Genomic DNA, 21,798 nt, shown 5'->3' with positions numbered 1-21,798 from the left:
TCGTCGGTTGAAAATTTAATTCCACTCATGAGTATCTTCAGGGAGATGAAAAGATGATAGTCTGAAGGCTCCAAGTCAGAGAAATATGGTGGTGGTGGTGGGCGACTGTTTTTCCCAAAACTCTGGTTTTGAAATTTTTGGCAGATGGAGAGTTGGTGTGATGCCACTGTGACGACTGTCTTTTTGCCTCAGGCGTGTAATGAGCCACCAACATTTCATCTCCAGTCACAACAGAGCTTAGAAAATCCTCATCTTTCGATTGAAGTCGCACAAGAAATTTATGGTTGTTTGTACCAACTATTCGTTGGAAATATTTTGCGGGAAGATAAAGAACTCCTCTACATTTGTTGACTATGTCTGTTGAGCCAGTAGAGTACCCACTGTATCACGTTTACTACGGTCAGGGCGATAACATTTTGTCATTTTCCGTCTTTATTCCCGAGAAATTTCACTGCAAAAACATGGCTTTCAATGTGGGTTTATATAATTCTAGTTGTCAGAAGAGTAGTCTTGAAGAACCCTTGTATGGAGATTGGGATGGGTGCAAGGAGATTAGGTAGTGAGTAGAAGATAACGAAGATATTAGTTGGGTGGTCAGCTCTAATTGGATCGAGGACTTCTGCAGTGAAGCATCCAAGGCGACTCGGAGACGCTAGGGCGGTTGAGAAGGGTGTCATAAGGCCGTTGCATCCTATCCTGAGTCAGAAGGGATGATAAATGTTGTAACTGCTCCTTGATATCACAGACAGTGGCACTGGGACAGAGTTGATGTCACCTGGTCCCAACACATAGTCTATCACAAATAGGCCTGAGGACACTGCTGGCATAAGGAGTACCTCAACAATGCGTAGAAGAGTATCATTCTGCTGACAAATGACAGGATGATACTGTTGCATGAGAGGTAACACATGACGGTGCAGGATGTCTGTGAGGTAACTTAGTTCCATCAGAGTTTCCTCAAACACTATCATCTATGACGTGAAGCCATACTCGATGGCCCACCACATCATGGCACAAGGAGTGACACCGCTGTTCCTATCCAAAACATTGGTATAATGGATTCTCTTCAAGGTCGCCACCATACTAGTCGACAACGGTCATCTGGGATGGTCGAGAACTGTGCTTCATTATTGAACACAGTGTGACTTCAGTAATCAGTAGTCGATGCATGCGGGTCGTAGTACGACTGCCAACACATGGAATGGCAATGACCTATTCCAGTCGCTGCTAAAGTCCGAACAATAGCTAGAAGAAAAGAGCTAAGAGGGGAAAAAAGAATTAAAAATAGGGCTAGAAGAAAAGATAGAACAGGCGCAAAAAGAATTAAAGAATGGGCAAAAAATTACTTGCTGATAAAATAGAAGCAACAATCGAGGAGATAGCAAAAATTAATGGTAAGTTTAAACATTTAGAGAACAGGATTAATTCTCATGAAACTAGAATATGGGCTTGTGAGAAAAGAATTGAACACGAGAGTGAAGAATGGGGTCAAAAATAAGATGACTGTAAGCAAGAGGTTAATCATAAGGTTGATGATGAAGTAAGAATCAAGCAAGCTCAAGATACTTTTGAATTGTCAGTCAGGGATGAAACCATTAAATTAAGTAATGATCAGAGTAAAATAAACAAAACTTGTAAAGACACCCATGAAAGGCAAAACAAACTAGTCTTACACTTAACGGACGAAAATGCAGTCTCTAGTCGTAAAGTATCACGAATAGAATCTGTCCGAACTGGTAATACAAATACAATTCAAGGTCGTTTGAGAGAAATAGAACAGAAGGTAGAAAACATATCTCAACTAAGTGAGGTGAGTAAAAATATAGATAATATGGAAGTTGCTTTAAAACAGAAACTCGAAAAGTGGGTTGAACAGGAAAAGTGTAAGGGTGTTGTTCATTTTAATGAAGTAGTCAGTAATGACAATGCTTACAAATTTCATAACTTTTCTAGCAAAGGTAGTATACATCCTGTTGCTTTCATTCGTCAGTTTGAGGGCATCATATCTGACAACATGACAGAACACCAAACATCAAATTTATAGCCAGCGGAGAGGGGAAGTCGGTAAACGTGTAGGTGGTTCGGACATAGTCCAGTCGCGAACGTCCGATATAAGTGGACCACTAATGAGATTCTTGGGATATGATGAGAGGAATAACATTAAATATGCACTTATGGAAGAGGATAGGCCTGAGGTAGAAGAAACGTACAAAACAGCTGTAGAAATTGAAGTTCAAAGCATTAAGACAGTTGCGATTCTGGAATCAGGTAGCGAAGTTAGTGCAACCTCAAGTGACTTTTACAAGAGAATAAAGAAAAATAAGCATATTTCATTGGAATTTGCACTGCAGGAAAAGACAATCACAGTTAATGCCATGGTAGTGACCGGCCTGTATGTCAGTTTAATCCTGAGAGCAGATTGGTTAACTGTTAACTGTTAATAGACCAATTCCAGATTTTGCCGAAGGTGTAATGAAAATGAAAGAGGGACAGGAGGAAACTGTAATAAAATTTGTAGGGAACTAGGGACCACAGCGTGATGAAAGCAATACCAGAATATAAATACTCAGGGAAAAGATGTGTTGGGAACTCAGACCGAGAGAAACCCTTACTTTATTTACAGGAGTAGAGTTACACGAAGAGGTAAGCATCGAGAATAGGATCATAGAAAAGATTGCAAGCATTAAAGGTTTATTTGAGCAACAAGCCTATGAGTTAGAACACATATTGCTACAGCCTTATTCCATTCCACTGGCAAAAAGGGAAGCTGTGGACAAAGAAATTAAAGAGATGATTGCATGGAAAGTAATAGAGCGCTCCAAAAGTAATTATAGTAGCCCTCTCGTCATTGTAACAACGAACGATAACTCAGAATTACGCTCTATACCAGGGCATTGAACAAAATAATACAGCCACAAATGGATCGGCCTGAAGTGTTGGAGGAATATGAGAGACTGTGGTAAACAACTACTGGTACTGAGAAAAAGCCTTGTTTACTTACAGGGAAAGCGCTGTTGCTGAATTGTTGCTGCTGCAGATACAAATTGAAATTCATTAATGGCGGAAAAGTTACTGTTCTTCAGGAATGAGCCTGTGACAGAGGTCTAACAGGCGCTTTATGCTATTAAGAGGCGCTTTATCTGTTGATTAATATCGAAACACAATGTAATGAAGGAAAAACGTCGTGGGCTTAATTTATGTAGCTGTATGGCCATACATTTATTAGACAAGTGCTAGATAAATTCGGTAGTATGAAAGTACCCTGCCAGTCCGACCGATGAATGTAAACGTGTTTTGACCAATTGCATCTGCAGGTAAGATTTATATTTGACAGCCTCAGTCATTATCTCCAGATTACACCTATCTCCCAACAAGTGAGCTTATTTTGAAGTAGTCACAACAGGATACACCACTACCTATGATGCAGACAAGGAGTATGTGCGATTAGTATTTTACGAGGGTCGTCCACAAAATAAGTTCCGTTTGGTTATATAAAACAAACGTGTACAGATACAGAAAAAATATTTATTGTACAAAAATCTACAACTATTAAACTACTTTTCCACATACCTTCCGAAATTTTATAGGCACTTGTCATAGCGTGGGAAAAGTTTTTGTATGCCTTCTTCACAGAAGGTTGCCCCCTGTGTATTCAACCATGTGGTACCATGTTCTTTCAGCTCGTCATCATCGTTGAAGTATTGACCACCAAGGACAGATTTTAGGTGTAAGAAGAGATGAAAGTCGCTAGGAGCGAGGTCCGGGATGTACGGAGGATGATCAAACGCGTCCCAGTGAAATTCCGGCAAGAGTTGTTTGGTCACATTCGCCGTGTGAGGTCGGACATTATCGTGGAAAAAAACAACAGCTTTTGACGGTAATCCTCGGTGCTTGTTCTGTGCAGTTTCTTAATGGTCTTACAGTAACCATGTGCATTGATCGTTTGGCCTCGTGGTAAGAAATCAATCAGCAAAATGCCTTTTCTGTCCCAAAAACCGGTTCACATAACTTTCGAGCTGTCAAGATTGGCTTAGGCTTAACCTTCGTTGGGGATGAAGTGTGCCTCCATTCCATTGATTGCCGTTTTGTTTCAGGGGTTTTGTACGATACCCAAGTTTCATCCCCCGTGATCTTTCGAGATAGAAAACCATCGCCTTCTTCATTGTAGCGTGTCAAAAACTAAAGTGCACTGCCCATCCGTTGTTTTTTGTGTTGTTCAGTAAGAATTTTGGGTACCCAACGTGAGCAAAGTTTTCGAAATTTCGGTTTTTCAGTAACAATTTCATGAATTAGTGATCGTGAGATTTGAGCTACTTCCATAGCAGGGGCACTAAGTGTAAACTTACAATTGTGCTTAATATTCTCTTCAGTTGTGTGATCCAGTTCATTAGTAACCACAGACGGGCGTCCACCTCGTTCTTCATCGAGCAAATGATTGCGGCCTTCATTGAACAGTCTGACCCATCTTCTAACCATTGAATCACACATAGCATTTTGTCCGTAATCCTCGCAGATTTGCCGATGAATTTCCTTTGGTTTAACTTTCTTTGCATTTAGAAAACGAATCATAGATCTGATTTCACACGCGGCAGCATTTTCAATTACAACTGACATTATAAAGAAGCACTACAAAGCACACGTCGGAAAAGAAGGGCAGGGAGAAGCTCCGATAAAGAATATGCTGACAGATAAGAAAGATTCAGTAGAGCAAAAGAGAAAAGCACAACATAAAAAAGGCAAATGAAATTTTGAAAACAAGAACAAACAATGATCAATAAGAAGAATAAAAATGAACAAATCAAAATTTTTCGTAATGACAGTCCTACACCAAGCACTTCTCAAGATGTTGTAGATGCAAAATGTACTGTGTGTGGAGAAAGCTATGGGTAAAACTGGATTCAGTGCAACAAGTGTGAAGGCTGGGCACATGAGCTCTGTGCGGACATTGACGACTTATTTTTTTTTTTTTTTTTTTTTTTTTTTTACTTTTACGATCTCTGTAAGCTAAATTTCAAATGGTTCAAATGGCTCTGAGCACTATGGGACTTAACATCTATGGTCATCAGTCCCCTAGAACTTAGAACTACTTAAACCTAACTAACCTAAGGACAGCACACAACACCCAGCCATCACGAGGCAGAGAAAATCCCTGACCCCGCCGGGGTAACCCTTTGATCGCTACGAATGTGCTCTCTACATTCTGTGCTGAGAGCAGCTTCGTTGTTGCTGTACTGCTCGCCTAATGCTGCGACCTGTGCTAAGAGATAGCGTTACGGCCCCTATAAAATACTTGTCATCCAATTTTAAGAAAACTACTGCGTGAAAAATTTTGATTTTTGCGCATCTTATAGATTGACACCTGAGCTCGATAAAGGACCTTATTTCTTTTCTTTGTTCATTATAGTTACTGAGCTACGCCAGATGAAGTAAAGCATAGCACGAAATTTTAAAGAGCTTGCAGAGCTGAAAGCGCACTGTGTAAACTGTGTGTGTGGTTGGTTTTAGCACTTGCACTGCTGGGCATGAAATGTAGATAAGATATCCAACTTTTTTTATAAAAAATTGAGAGAAGAACTATGTCTCATTTCGTCCTTGAGTTATTGGTTTCTATATCCGGCTGACGGTCATGTGCGATTCACCCATTTCCATTCCTGAGCATCGGGAACTATGTGGTCATAACAATCGTCATATTTCATAAATGGTTCAAGATATCTAAGCTAGATGTTTTTGCCAATGGATAACGCGGAAAGAGGCGCATATGTTATATGATACTTTTTTATTCGCCAGGATATGGAAGTACCTCGTCTGTAGCAGCGAGAGGGTCGGCGGGATTGGACACATAAACAAGTCAGTAGCACCAATGTTCCATTATTCATATGGTATGAGTGAGTTTTAAGTATTGGTACATGTATGAGCCCTATAGCCCTTTGGTAGCGGGCACGGTAGCTCAGCGTGTTCGATCAGAGGGTTAGCTGCCCTCTGTAATAATAAAAAAAAAGAAACTGAGTTAATAGATCAAGTTGAACAGGAATAAGCCTCATGGGACGTCCGCCCCGAACAAATACAACGACCATTAACGGACAAAATGAGATAAGAAAAATGTGGTCAAGCGCACCGACTGCCAGTTCGTTGGCTCGGCTTCGATTTCTGCTGCTTCCATTTTCTCTCTTTTTTTCTCAATTTATTTTACTCCTCCAAACGTTAAAGAATTAACTATACGATTTAAAAAGTAAGATTAAATTTAAGTGAGATTAATATATTCAATTTAGTTACGATTACCACCCTCGTAATTCAAACTGTAGTCACCACATTGCTAAAATTTTGCACAAGTTGCCACTGCTCGCGTTTGAAACACACCTGTCACCATCTGTGCTGCCCTTCTCTGTTCATGTTCAGTATCCTCGGCTAGTCCTATTTGGGATGGGTCCCACACACGAACAATACTCTAAGATGGGTCCTGTAATTCTTGTAGAGGACACAGGCTCCACAGGAGAGGAGAGTACTTAAGGCACCTTTGGCATCTCTGATACTTGACAAACGCATTTACAGAAATTTTCCAATCGTTTAACAGGAGTCCGTGCGTTTCCCAGATGCTTGCAATGTCAACTAACTCGTCCCATCTTAGAGGACAGCGTTCACAGTGGGGTTGCATTGTGTCAGGAGCAGTGTTTTACGCAGTAGTACACAAATAACTTTTAATTTTTGTATCTGTAAAACAAAAAGAATTACTAATTTTCCTTTAAGAAATGAAGCACTTAGCATGGAAAACGTGATTTCTATAAAGACAACGGAACAACTTGGGGTAAAAGTTACTAATCTCCCGAAGCTTTGAGCTTATAGTCGCCGTCAAACTTGAAAACAGCGTTAATTTACGTTAAATGGAGACAATGTACTCCATTGTTGAAACAGAAAATTAAATGTAACACGACAGCTTGGTTATAATATGTGCTACAGTAATCGTAAATCACAAACACCAATTTACTACAAAATTCAACAGTCGTAACTTCCAAAAATGCTCAAAAATATACGCTTATTAGCGTTGATATACTCAGCAATTCGTGGTGGACAGTTCTTTGAAACGAGGTTACTATTGAAACTTCCTGGCAAAGTGCTCTACCAGCTAAGCTACCCAAGCACGACTCACGCCCCGTCCTCACAGCTTTACTTCCGCCGGAAGTTACATATGAGCGCACACTCCGCTGCAGAGTGAAAATCTCATTCTGCAAACATCCCCCAGGCTAAGGCTAAGCTATGTCTCCAAGCCGGCACGGTAGCTCAGCGTGTTCGGTCAGAGAGCTGGTTGGCCTCTGTAATAAAAAACTGAGTGGAAGGATCAACAAAACGAACTTGAACGGATGTCATGTGACGTCCGCAACGACCAAACACAACGATCAATGAAAAAGAAATGGTAGGGCACTTTCCCGCGAAAGGCAAAGGTCCCGAGATCGAGTCTCGGTCCGGCACACAGTTTTAATCTGCCAGGAAGTTTCATATCAGCGCACACTCCGCTGCAGAGTGAAAATCTCATTCTGGAGAGAATACTATTGCTAAAACTGTATAAAATAGGAATTTTGATTTACAGTTGATGTTATAGGACAAAATTCGAGGGACAATTCATAAATACTGCACACCGATTTTCAATATCTTTTTACAATCCTTCAATATAGTCTCCCCCCTTCTCTATGACTGCATCCCAACGTCTCGGAAGCTGTATTATTCCACCCAGGACACAATTTCTGTTCATCTATCGAATGCTTCGGGTAAAGGTGGTAGCTAGAACTTGCAGAGAAAGATGACGTCCACGCATACGGTTTCTCAACTTCGGGAACAAGTAAAAGTCTGGTGGATCAGTATTCACGCAGTTTTTGAGCTAAAACACTGCCGATATGCGGGCGAGCATTGTCGTAGACAGAGTGGCCCAGCCTCCAGCAACTGAGGTCGGGTTTTGTGCATTTTTCTGCGCAGTCTTGCATGACGTTACGACAATACACTGCTGTGACACTTGTTCCACGTGTGCCTCTGTCTGTCATGATGATTACTTGGTGATCATAAGCAAAAATCGTCATCATTTGCTTGAGCTTCGACTGAGCGCACCGAAATTTTTTGGGCGTGGAGAATATGAACCTCTCCACTCACTGGACTGTGATTTCAACTCAGGTTTAGTCTCTATTCCACGTTTCATCAACAGCGACAGTTCGACACAAGAACGTTTGAGCTTCACGGTCGAAGCATTGTCTGAGCAAGGTTGCAATGTCCAGGCGTTTCTACTTCAATTCACCAATCAAACATAGTGGGACCTATATTGCAGAAATTTTTCTCTTCTTCAAATCATTTGTCCGAATACGGTAATTCCCGTGGCTTCAGAGAGTTCCTCACACGCCGCACTCCAATCATCTTCAGGAGCATCTGCTCCAAGTATCACACTTCGTTCATTTGTTGATGTTTTTGTCCTTCAAGGTCTTGGATTATCGTCGGTTTTCATTCGCCCACCGCGAAAACGATTAACCCAACGTAAAACTGTACTACGGTCCACTTTAAACTCACCACAAACTTCTATCAACGCACTATGGATTTTTGTCGTGTTTTTGCCACTTAAATCTTTATGTACGACCTCCGACCTTCAGCGGTCACAGAACCCTAGTCTCCTGCACGGTCCATTTATAACTCTCGCCAATTTTATGTTAAACAAAAACACATTCTTCTTCCTCAAGCTCCCAACTACATCTGACGTAATTTTCATTGTTGCTGCATCAAACAATCCACAACACCAACCCGTGCATTATTTATGAAATGTCCTTCGTATATTTTTCGTGGCAACATATGATAGGCTACACAATACATCACAACACATGGACGAGTTTTGATACATGAAACACGCAAAACACATTTAAATTTTGCGTGAAGTTTTTGACCTTAGGTTTCGAGGGGAATTTATCTGACATTTGATTTTATTAGTACACAAAGGAAACGCCGAAAGGTACGGATTTTGCACTTATTTGGTTTCGTGACACCTTTTACACAAGCGTACCAAAAATGAACATTGTAGCGTCGGTATACGTCCCTCAAGCGACTTAAAATGTGGAGCACAGCAGACCATGGCACGGATGGCACGGATAATAATGCATCCTCACTAAACACCTAACCATTATAAAAAATAAAAAAAAATCATTTTTGTTGAGACGTAATTCTGCGAAATAATGAAACTATCATTTTCCTTGCAGCCACATCAAATCAGTAAGTGAAAATGTTGCAAATGGACTCAAACCGTTTTCGGTTGACTGTATAACTTCGTTTTACTGAAGGTTGAAAATGGCTCCAGAACCCGTTGGAATGATTTAGGACTAGAAGAAACCAGTGTTGGCACTGGGATGAGCGAGGATATGAGCCGAGCCATTGTACCGAGGCAGTTGTCTTCAATTACCGAGCCATTACAACGAGTGACACGAGATCTAACGTGACGTAATCTGGACGAAACCAGCACCCCTGCGAGAGCGCAGTGCCGTAAGTTTTCCTCGTACCAATTGACGACTAACAAGAAGGGAAGCATGACGCAGCCGGCAATAGTTGATCCAGGCCCTAGGTTCTTTCCCGATAAAGTAGCAGCTTTTAAATGAACAGCAGCAACTTCGTGGAGATCGGACTTCCGCTTTCTTCGCAAATCTAAGAAAAATCAGGGATATTTGAAGTGATGAAAACCGCTACAGCTGCGTCAAAAGGATTTATTAATCACGACTGCTATCATAACATTACAGCCATATCTTCAGATAATAAACGGCGTAAAGAAGATACTAAAATCGTAATTGCAACTATCCTAACTACCTTTTTGACGCCAATTTTGTGCAGGAATATAAGGGACTACTATTATTTATCCTTATAGAGATTTTAAGGTCATTATGTACTGAAAGGTCCACATACTTCAAAATATGGTTCAAATGGCTCTGAGCTCGACGGGACTTAACTTCTGAGGTCATCAGTCCCCTAGAACTTAGAACTACTTAAACCTAACTAACCTAAGGACATCACACACATCCAGGCAGTATTCGAACCTGCGACCATAGTGGTCGCGCAGTTCCAGACCTTAGCGGGTAGAACCGCTCGGCCACTCTGGCCGGCCCACATACTTCACTTGCTAATCAAGATTATATTAAACTTCCTGGCAGATTAAAACTGTGTGCCCGACCGAGACTCGAACTCGGGACCTTTGCCTTTCGCGGGCAAGTGCTCTACCAACTGAGCTACCGAAGCACGACTCACGCCCGGTACTCACAGCTTTACTTCTGCCAGTACCTCGTCTCCTACCTTCCAATCTTTACAGAAGCTCTCCTGCGAACCTTGCAGAACTAGCACTCCTGAAAGAAAGGATATTGCGGAGACATGGCTTAGCCACAGCCTGGGGGATGTTTCCAGAATGAGATTTTCACTCTGCAGAGGAGTGTGCGCTGATATGAAACTTCCTGGCAGATTAAAACTGTGTGCCCGACCGAGACTCGAACTCGGGACCTTTGCCTTTCGCGGGCAAGTGCTCTACCAACTGAGCTACCGAAGCACGACTCACGCCCGCTACTCACAGCTTTACTTCTGCCAGTACCTCGTCTCCTACCTTCCAAACTTTACAGAAGCTCTCCTGCGAACCTTGCAGAACTAGCACTCCTGAAAGAAAGGATATTGCGGAGACATGGCTTAGCCACAGCCTGGGGGATGTTTCCAGAATGAGATTTTCACTCTGCAGCGGAGTGTGCGCTGATATGAAACTTCCTGGCAGATTAAAACTGTGTGCCCGACCGAGACTCGAACTCGGGACCTTTGCCTTTCGCGGGCAAGTGCTCTACCAACTGAGCTACCGAAGCACGACTCACGCCCGGTACTCACAGCTTTACTTCTGCCAGTACCTCGTCTCCTACCTTCCAAACTTTACAGAAGCTCTCGTGCGAACCTTGCAGAACTAGCACTCCTGAAAGAAAGGATATTGCGGAGACATGGCTTAGCCACAGCCTGGGGGATGTTTCCAGAATGAGATTTTCACTCTGCAGCGGAGTGTGCGCTGATATGAAACTTCCTGGCAGATTAAAACTGTGTGCCCGACCGAGACTCGAACTCGGGACCTTTGCCTTTCGCGGGCAAGTGCTCTACCAACTGAGCTACCGAAGCACGACTCACGCCCGGTACTCACAGCTTTACTTCTGCCAGTACCTCGTCTCCTACCTTCCAAACTTTACAGAAGCTCTCCTGCGAACCTTGCAGAACTAGCACTCCTGAAAGAAAGGATATTGCGGAGACATGGCTTAGCCACAGCCTGGGGGATGTTTCCAGAATGAGATTTTCACTCTGCAGAGGAGTGTGCGCTGATATGAAACTTCCTGGCAGATTAAAACTGTGTGCCCGACCGAGACTCGAACTCGGGACCTTTGCCTTTCGCGGGCAAGTGCTCTACCAACTGAGCTACCGAAGCACGACTCACGCCCGCTACTCACAGCTTTACTTCTGCCAGTACCTCGTCTCCTACCTTCCAAACTTTACAGAAGCTCTCCTGCGAACCTTGCAGAACTAGCACTCCTGAAAGAAAGGATATTGCGGAGACATGGCTTAGCCACAGCCTGGGGGATGTTTCCAGAATGAGATTTTCACTCTGCAGCGGAGTGTGCGCTGATATGAAACTTCCTGGCAGATTAAAACTGTGTGCCCGACCGAGACTCGAACTCGGGACCTTTGCCTTTCGCGGGCAAGTGCTCTACCAACTGAGCTACCGAAGCACGACTCACGCCCGGTACTCACAGCTTTACTTCTGCCAGTACCTCGTCTCCTACCTTCCAAACTTTACAGAAGCTCTCGTGCGAACCTTGCAGAACTAGCACTCCTGAAAGAAAGGATATTGCGGAGACATGGCTTAGCCACAGCCTGGGGGATGTTTCCAGAATGAGATTTTCACTCTGCAGCGGAGTGTGCGCTGATATGAAACTTCCTGGCAGATTAAAACTGTGTGCCCGACCGAGACTCGAACTCGGGACCTTTGCCTTTCGCGGGCAAGTGCTCTACCAACTGAGCTACCGAAGCACGACTCACGCCCGCTACTCACAGCTTTACTTCTGCCAGTACCTCGTCTCCTACCTTCCAAACTTTACAGAAGCTCTCCTGCGAACCTTGCAGAACTAGCACTCCTGAAAGAAAGGATATTGCGGAGACATGGCTTAGCCACAGCCTGGGGGATGTTTCCAGAATGAGATTTTCACTCTGCAGCGGAGTGTGCGCTGATATGAAACTTCCTGGCAGATTAAAACTGTGTGCCCGACCGAGACTCGAACTCGGGACCTTTGCCTTTCGCGGGCAAGTGCTCTACCAACTGAGCTACCGAAGCACGACTCACGCCCGGTACTCACAGCTTTACTTCTGCCAGTACCTCGTCTCCTACCTTCCAAACTTTACAGAAGCTCTCCTGCGAACCTTGCAGAACTAGCACTCCTGAAAGAAAGGATATTGCGGAGACATGGCTTAGCCACAGCCTGGGGGATGTTTCCAGAATGAGATTTTCACTCTGCAGCGGAGTGTGCGCTGATATGAAACTTCCTGGCAGATTAAAACTGTGTGCCCGACCGAGACTCGAACTCGGGACCTCTGCCTTTCGCGGGCAAGTGCTCTACCAACTGAGCTACCGAAGCACGACTCACGCCCGGTACTCACAGCTTTACTTCTGCCAGTACCTCGTCTCCTACCTTCCAAACTTTACAGAAGCTCTCCTGCGAACCTTGCAGAACTAGCACTCCTGAAAGAAAGGATATTGCGGAGACATGGCTTAGCCACAGCCTGGGGGATGTTTCCAGAATGAGATTTTCACTCTGCAGCGGAGTGTGCGCTGATATGAAACTTCCTGGCAGATTAAAACTGTGTGCCCGACCGAGACTCGAACTCGGGACCTTTGCCTTTCGCGGGCAAGTGCTCTACCAACTGAGCTACCGAAGCACGACTCACGCCCGCTACTCACAGCTTTACTTCTGCCAGTACCTCGTCTCCTACCTTCCAAACTTTACAGAAGCTCTCCTGCGAACCTTGCAGAACTAGCACTCCTGAAAGAAAGGATATTGCGGAGACATGGCTTAGCCACAGCCTGGGGGATGTTTCCAGAATGAGATTTTCACTCTGCAGCGGAGTGTGCGCTGATATGAAACTTCCTGGCAGATTAAAACTGTGTGCCCGACCGAGACTCGAACTCGGGACCTTTGTCTTTCGCGGGCAAGTGCTCTACCAACTGAGCTACCGCAGCACGACTCACGCCCGGTACTCACAGCTTTACTTCTGCCAGTACCTCGTCTCCTACCTTCCAAACTTTACAGAAGCTCTCCTGCGAACCTTGCAGAACTAGCACTCCTGAAAGAAAGGATATTGCGGAGACATGGCTTAGCCACAGCCTGGGGGATGTTTCCAGAATGAGATTTTCACTCTGCAGCGGAGTGTGCGCTGATATGAAACTTCCTGGCAGATTAAAACTGTGTGCCCGACCGAGACTCGAACTCGGGACCTTTGCCTTTCGCGGGCAAGTGCTCTACCAACTGAGCTACCGAAGCACGACTCACGCCCGGTACTCACAGCTTTACTTCTGCCAGTACCTCGTCTCCTACCTTCCAAACTTTACAGAAGCTCTCCTGCGAACCTTGCAGAACTAGCACTCCTGAAAGAAAGGATATTGCGGAGAGCTTCTGTAAAGTTTGGAAGGTAGGAGACGAGGTACTGGCAGAAGTAAAGCTGTGAGTACCGGGTGTGAGTCGTGCTTCGATAGCTCAGTTGGTAGAGCACTTGCCCGCGAAAGGCAAAGGTCCCGAGTTCGAGTCTCGGTCGGGCACACAGTTTTAATCTGCCAGGAAGTTTCATATCAGCGCACACTCCGCTGCAGAGTGAAAATCTCATTCTGGAAACATCCCCCAGGCTGTGGCTAAGCCATGTCTCCGCAATATCCTTTCTTTCAGGAGTGCTAGTTCTGCAAGGTTCGCAGGAGAGCTTCTATAAAGTTTGGAAGGTAGGAGACGAGGTACTGGCAGAAGTAAAGCTGTGAGTACCGGGCGTGAGTCGTGCTTCGGTAGCTCAGTTGGTAGAGCACTTGCCCGCGAAAGGCAAAGGTCCCGAGTTCGAGTCTCGGTCGGGCACACAGTTTTAATCTGCCAGGAAGTTTCATATCAGCGCACACTCCGCTGCAGAGTGAAAATCTCATTCTGGAAACATCCCCCAGGCTGTGGCTAAGCCATGTCTCCGCAATATCCTTTCTTTCAGGAGTGCTAGTTCTGCAAGGTTCGCAGGAGAGCTTCTGTAAAGTTTGGAAGGTAGGAGACGAGGTACTGGCAGAAGTAAAGCTGTGAGTACCGGGCGTGAGTCGTGCTTCGGTAGCTCAGTTGGCAGAGCACTTGCCCGCGAAAGGCAAAGGTCCCGAGTTCGAGTCTCGGTCGGGCACACAGTTTTAATCTGCCAGGAAGTTTCATATCAGCGCACACTCCGCTGCAGAGTGAAAATCTCATTCTGGAAACATCCCCCAGGCTGTGGCTAAGCCATGTCTCCGCAATATCCTTTCTTTCAGGAGTGCTAGTTCTGCAAGGTTCGCAGGAGAGCTTCTGTAAAGTTTGGAAGGTAGGAGACGAGGTACTGGCAGAAGTAAAGCTGTGAGTACCGGGCGTGAGTCGTGCTTCGGTAGCTCAGTTGGTAGAGCACTTCCCCGCGAAAGGCAAAGGTCCCGAGTTCGAGTCTCGGTCGGGCACACAGTTTTAATCTGCCAGGAAGTTTCATATCAGCGCACACTCCGCTGCAGAGTGAAAATCTCATTCTGGAAACATCCCCCAGGCTGTGGCTAAGCCATGTCTCCGCAATATCCTTTCTTTCAGGAGTGCTAGTTCTGCAAGGTTCACAGGAGAGCTTCTGTAAAGTTTGGAAGGTAGGAGACGAGGTACTGGCAGAAGTAAAGCTGTGAGTACCGGGCGTGAGTCGTGCTTCGGTAGCTCAGTTGGTAGAGCACTTGCCCGCGAAAGGCAAAGGTCCCGAGTTCGAGTCTCGGTCGGGCACACAGTTTTAATCTGCCAGGAAGTTTCATATCAGCGCACACTCCGCTGCAGAGTGAAAATCTCATTCTGGAAACATCCCCCAGGCTGTGGCTAAGCCATGTCTCCGCAATATCCTTTCTTTCAGGAGTGCTAGTTCTGCAAGGTTCGCAGGAGAGCTTCTGTAAAGTTTGGAAGGTAGGAGACGAGGTACTGGCAGAAGTAAAGCTGTGAGTAGCGGGCGTGAGTCGTGCTTCGGTAGCTCAGTTGGTAGAGCACTTGCCCGCGAAAGGCAAAGGTCCCGAGTTCGAGTCTCGGTCGGGCACACAGTTTTAATCTGCCAGGAAGTTTCATATCAGCGCACACTCCGCTGCAGAGTGAAAATCTCATTCTGGAAACATCCCCCAGGCTGTGGCTAAGCCATGTCTCCGCAATATCCTTTCTTTCAGGAGTGCTAGTTCTGCAAGGTTCGCAGGAGAGCTTCTGTAAAGTTTGGAAGGTAGGAGACGAGGTACTGGCAGAAGTAAAGCTGTGAGTACCGGGCGTGAGTCGTGCTTCGGTAGCTCAGTTGGTAGAGCACTTGCCCGCGAAAGGCAAAGGTCCCGAGTTCGAGTCTCGGTCGGGCACACAGTTTTAATCTGCCAGGAAGTTTCATATCAGCGCACACTCCGCTGCAGAGTGAAAATCTCATTCTGGAAACATCCCCCAGGCTGTGGCTAAGCCATGTCTCCGCAATATCCTTTCTTTCAGGAGTGCTAGTTCTGCAAGGTTCGCAGGAGAGCTTCTGTAAAGTTTGGAAGGTAGGAGACGAGGTACTGGCAGAAGTAAAGCTGTGAGTACCGGGCGTGAGTCGTGCTTCGGTAGCTCAGTTGGTAGAGCACTTGCCCACGAAAGGCAAAGGTCCCGAGTTCGAGTCTCGGTCGGGCACACAGTTTTAATCTGCCAGGAAGTTTCATATCAGCGCACACTCCGCTGCAGAGTGAAAATCTCATTCTGGAAACATCCCCCAGGCTGTGGCTAAGACATGTCTCCGCAATATCCTTTCTTTCAGGAGTGCTAGTTCTGCAAGGTTCGCAGGAGAGCTTCTGTAAAGTTTGGAAGGTAGGAGACGAGGTACTGGCAGAAGTAAAGCTGTGAGTACCGGGCGTGAGTCGTGCTTCGGTAGCTCAGTTGGTAGAGCACTTGCCCGCGAAAGGCAAAGGTCCCGAGTTCGAGTCTCGGTCGGGCACACAGTTTTAATCTGCCAGGAAGTTTCATATCAGCGCACACTCCGCTGCAGAGTGAAAATCTCATTCTGGAAACATCCCCCAGGCTGTGGCTAAGCCATGTCTCCGCAATATCCTTTCTTTCAGGAGTGCTAGTTCTGCAAGGTTCGCAGGAGAGCTTCTGTAAAGTTTGGAAGGTAGGAGACGAGGTACTGGCAGAAGTAAAGCTGTGAGTACCGGGCGTGAGTCGTGCTTCGGTAGCTCAGTTGGTAGAGCACTTGCCCGCGAAAGGCAAAGGTCCCGAGTTCGAGTCTCGGTCGGGCACACAGTTTTAATCTGCCAGGAAGTTTCATATCAGCGCAAACTCCGCTGCAGAGTGAAAATCTCATTCTGGAAACATCCCCCAGGCTGTGGCTAAGCCATGTCTCCGCAATATCCTTTCTTTCAGGAGTGCTAGTTCTGCAAGGTTCGCAGGAGAGCTTCTGTAAAGTTTGGAAGGTAGGAGACGAGGTACTGGCAGAAGTAAAGCTGTGAGTACCGGGCGTGAGTCGTGCTTCGGTAGCTCAGTTGGTAGAGCACTTGCCCGCGAAAGGCAAAGGTCCCGAGTTCGAGTCTCGGTCGGGCACACAGTTTTAATCTGCCAGGAAGTTTCATATCAGCGCACACTCCGCTGCAGAGTGAAAATCTCATTCTGGAAACATCCCCCAGGCTGTGGCTAAGCCATGTCTCCGCAATATCCTTTCTTTCAGGAGTGCTAATTCTGCAAGGTTTGCAGGAGAGCTTCTGTAAAGTTTGGAAGGTAGGAGACGAGGTACTGGCAGAAGTAAAGCTGTGAGTACCGGGCGTGAGTCGTGCTTCGGTAGCTCAGTTGTTAGAGCACTTGCCCGCGAAAGGCAAAGGTCCCGAGTTCGAGTCTCGGTCGGGCACACAGTTTTAATCTGCCAGGAAGTTTCATATCAGCGCACACTCCGCTGCAGAGTGAAAATCTCATTCTGGAAACATCCCCCAGGCTGTGGCTAAGCCATGTCTCCGCAATATCCTTTCTTTCAGGAGTGCTAGTTCTGCAAGGTTCGCAGGAGAGCTTCTGTAAAGTTTGGAAGGTAGGAGACGAGGTACTGGCGGAAGTAAAGCTGTGAGTACCGGGCGTGACTCGTGCTTCGGTAGCTCAGTTGGTAGAGCACTTGCCCGCGAAAGGCAAAGGTCCCGAGTTCGAGTCTCGGTCGGGCACACAGTTTTAATCTGCCAGGAAGTTTCATATCAGCGCACACTCCGCTGCAGAGTGAAAATCTCATTCAAGATTATATTAGTTTGATAGTTCCTATTTTAAGGTAGTTCTAATTATGATTTTTGTACCTTCTTTATGTCAACACTTTGTTGCCTGAAGATATGACTATAATCTCATGATACTAGTCATGACTAATAAGTCATTTTCATCATTTGAAATATATCATCTCACCTTTGGTTGCGCCTATTACCACGTGTTTTGTAACAGACGTGGGAAACCAACAAAAATATGGATCAGGAAATGCATTTACATACCACATCTAGGTCAGCAGCTGAGCTCCTGATAGTGAAAGACGGCCTCTAACGGCCAGCCATCCTTTTAGGCCAATTGACACAATGGTGACGGCCAGCAGCACAATAGTGGCCTAGTTTGATACTCTGATACTTTTATGCTATCATGTACCAACGAAGTCAGCTATAGCAGTACATTACACATATTAATTCAGTGAACTGGTCATTTGCCTGTACATGATAGCCACAAGTGTTAAATTCATTTTTTGAGAAAAGTGTATTACATGCCCAAAAATGGGGCACACCTATAGAAATTAATCAACGATCAGAAAGCTTTTCTTGTTACAAAAAGTTTAGATGACATTTGTTAGAGGAAATGGAAGCAAATGACAAGTGGGTACTTTCTTTTTTGCCGGCCGGAGTGGCCGTGCTGTTCTAGGCGCTGCAGTCTGGAGCCGAGCGACCGCTAAGGTCGCAGTTTCGAATCCTACCTCGGGCATGGATGTGTGTGATGTCCTTAGGTTAGTTAGGTTTAATTAATTCTAAGTTCTACGCGACTGATGACCTCAGAAGTTAAGTCGCATAGTGCCCAGAGCCATTTGAACCTTCTTTTTTCTAGAAAATCCTTCAGTCTTTATACGTTTAGGTTAGAATTCTGCTGTCTTTTTTGTAAATTCTGTTTCGAATGACTGAACATTCGTGCATTTTTCTCTCTTGTTTGCCCCCAACTTGACTGGACTTTAGTCTAAAGTGAATGGGGTACACCACACGTTATAACATTTTTTACAAGAGGTGTAATGTGATCGAAACGTTGAAGATCACTGCGTTCATCAGATCCGAAATCCTGTTTACTCTTAAAGTGTTTGAGCACTTTGTTACAATTTATAACTTAGGATGGCTAGATGCCTACAGATTTCTTGTTTGTTTTCGATCCCGTATTCTTCTCATTGTAGGTGGTAGAGTGCAATTTATAACTGAAAGCATTTACTGCTAACTTCTTCTTCATTTTTTTAATCTCTTTGTTTTTGTTCGTGTCATCCCGTGTACGGTTGTTCATTGACAACTGGCCATCACCTTGTGGTCTTACTACTTATCACTGGCGTATCCTGAAAATGTTGGTAACGTATGCAACATGAAACTTATCGGTTTTATGCATATGTACTTTTCTTACTCACCTTTGTTTTATGTCTAGGGTAATTCCGCTCTGCAGTTTTTGCAGATCTCCTCAGTAACGACGTCGGAGAATACGTTTCGAACTTTTATCTGCACCAACAGAACACGATGGGGAGTGCAGACAGACGACTACGTCGTTTCCCATTCCTAATGACGGTCTTTATTCTTTTCAGTCCGCAAATGATCGTTCCAGTGGTGACGATGTAGCCGGTATGATTAAAACCACTTCAAAGAGGTTACACAGTTCTGGAAGTCCGGTGTGAAGCTCATTGTGTGCGAGAAACTTTGTTATTTCCTTCACAGAATTGGCTACAAGATGATGCGACGTAAACATAGTACTCGCGTGAGACTTTAACCTAAGAGCCGGCCGCTGTGGCCGAGCGGTTCTAGGCGCATCCGTCCGGAACCTCGCAAATGCTACGGTCGTAGGTTAGAATCCTGCCTCGGGAATGGATGTGTGTGATGTCCTTAGGTTAGTTAGGTTTAAGTAGTTCTAAGTCTAGGGGACTGACGACCTCAGATGTTAAGTCCCATAGTGCTCAGAGCCATTTGAACCATTTTTTAACCTAAGAATATCAAAAAATTTCCCATATGCTGCCATTAATTTTTCAGACGCCTCCTCAGGAAACACATCTACAAAGTCTGAGAACTTCTTTAGTCAAACATTTCAATAAACTTTAAGCCAGGCAGCGAATAAAATCTGATATTGAATTGTGTGACTGTAGTATATAATATGCAAGTTACATCATCCTGATGTCGTCCTTTGCGGATGTTTAGATGTAGTTTTCCTTTCTTCCCTTCCTTGGAGTATCACATACCCTTTCTACCTTGCACCATATTTTCTCAAAGCCATACTACCTCTTAGAGCGCACCTTTTCTTTCCTGTCGTCCACTTCCATGCTGCGAAGTGTAATTTCTAAGGACTGTGACTGCGCACTGTTAAATGTTACGTCCGTCAGTGAAAACAGTTCTTTAGACAAACACAAAAGGAAAAAATGGTTCAAATGGGTCTGAGCACTATGGGACTTAACATCTGAGGTCATCAGTCCCCTAGAACTTAGAACTACTTAAACCTAACTAACCTAAGGACATCACACACATCCATGCCCGAGACAGGATTCGAACCTGCGACAATAGCGGTCGCGCGGTTCCAGACTGAAGCGCCTTGAACCGCTCGGCCACATCGGCCGGCTAAACACAAAAGGATGTTAAACTGAAAATTTCGCAACATTATGGGAAATCCACTTGCTTTAGTAACAGCAGTTGTATCCCAATTTTGTGGATTTACGAAAAAGTATTCGTACATATCTTCAGGATCAACCCTTTGATCTGCCACAGTTTTTACCAAGCGACTTGAACAACTCTATCTTGCTGGTGCAACTTTTGGAAACATTTTCCGCGCTACTGTATATAACAAGTTTGTTCTTTTCAAAGAATGGACCAAAACGTTAGAAAACCATTAACATTAGCAAAAAAGAAAAAATAACCTCTACATGCACTCATACAGGATACTGTGATAAAACTAAAGTTTACCTTGTGAGCGTAGCAATATACAAATACTGTATTGCATGTGGAATTACTTCTGTAAATTTTGTTTGAACGCCGTTTGATGTTGCGCCATGATGGTCGCCACGTCATACGTTTGTGCGACCAATTAATTTTTGCGCTCAAGTCCTTCAAGACGGTCTACTGCAACCTTCACTGTGACGTCACCGGTCTATCACTGCTAGCCTCGGTAAACCCCACTAATCTTTAACGTATCTGTCCCTTATATAATATCTTAATACAAGCAGTAATTGCGAAAGATTTGTGACCTCCGATGTCTCATCTAGTAAAATAAAAACAACTGTCATTGCTTTCATGTGAGTCTCTATTTCGCAGAGTATAACGCCATGCACGCTTTGAATTAAATTGTGTTGACTGAGAGGAGTTAATCCGTTGAACACAAAGGCTGCAAACGAGTGGTCTCTCAATTTGTCCTCAAACTCAGCCAATAAATGAATGAACTCCACATAAAACTGCCTCGCTTGCTCGAGTCTCAGCTTTTCCTGTATCCTCGAAATGATAATACTTCGTTGTCCTAAAAAGGAGGTGACTGCTGTCAATCCCGGTTCTGTCTCACTGCCTGATTGTGCTTTAAAATGCTTGCAAATTTCTGTTGATATAATTGCAAATCAATTCTACTTTTACCAAATGTTCCGAGGGCTACCCATGCATGGGACTGAGATTCTGGTGTTTCATGCCTTGAAACTGCAGTGGTGTGCAAATTATTAACATCCGAATAACCTCGGCCTTTGTTTCAAGGTTGTCCTTCCCAAACAACAAGTTCTCAGTCATTAAATTGCTAAGATACGGGGTAGTTCGATCATTCTGCTACCTTTTCACTGAATGGCCGTGAGTGCAAATATTTATTAAAAGCAATTACTATAGCATCGCTATTATAATCACTCATTTTGTGCAAATGATGGTTAAAATATTGCTCACACATATGAAACATGATGCATTCATCAGTCACTAAAATGACTAATGCTTGCTAAAGTCAGGTTAGCAGAAGAGCAAAAGTGCTGAATGCTATCTTGCTATTGCATGCGTCTACCCACGTTTCATGCGATCTTGTTCTGACGTCATAAATACCAAATGGGAGTCGAGACTACCGCAGGGCCCCATGTTATGCGTTTCAAGAACTATTACGTCGAAGTGCCCATGCAGACGCGCCTTCTTTTGTGGAGCACAGAAACTAGCTTTCGGTTCAAACGAAAAAAAAAAAAAAAAGTAGCGACTATGAAGTAGGTGTTATATTATGATCTAATTATTACGGATGAACCTATAACGTACATGTGTGACTTTGCGACTCGTATATTTCATTGAACATGCAATGCATGCATTGCGTTCCT

The 21,798-nt window shown here is 44.6% G+C and overlaps 1 non-coding gene across 1 annotated transcript; it reads left to right on the top strand.

The window, feature by feature from the left end:
* Positions 1-13,757: 13,757 nt before the first annotated feature.
* Positions 13,758-13,832, top strand: Trnas-cga. Its single transcript has one exon. It is a non-coding gene; the product is annotated as a tRNA-Ser (tRNA).
* The last annotated feature ends 7,966 nt before the right edge of the window (positions 13,833-21,798 follow it).

Source organism: Schistocerca piceifrons, chromosome 1 (assembly GCF_021461385.2).
Source record: "Schistocerca piceifrons isolate TAMUIC-IGC-003096 chromosome 1, iqSchPice1.1, whole genome shotgun sequence".
Classification (NCBI taxonomy): domain Eukaryota; kingdom Metazoa; phylum Arthropoda; class Insecta; order Orthoptera; family Acrididae; genus Schistocerca; species Schistocerca piceifrons.
Note: the sequence above shows the minus strand (reverse complement) of the source record. Positions and strands in the feature narration are given on the sequence as shown.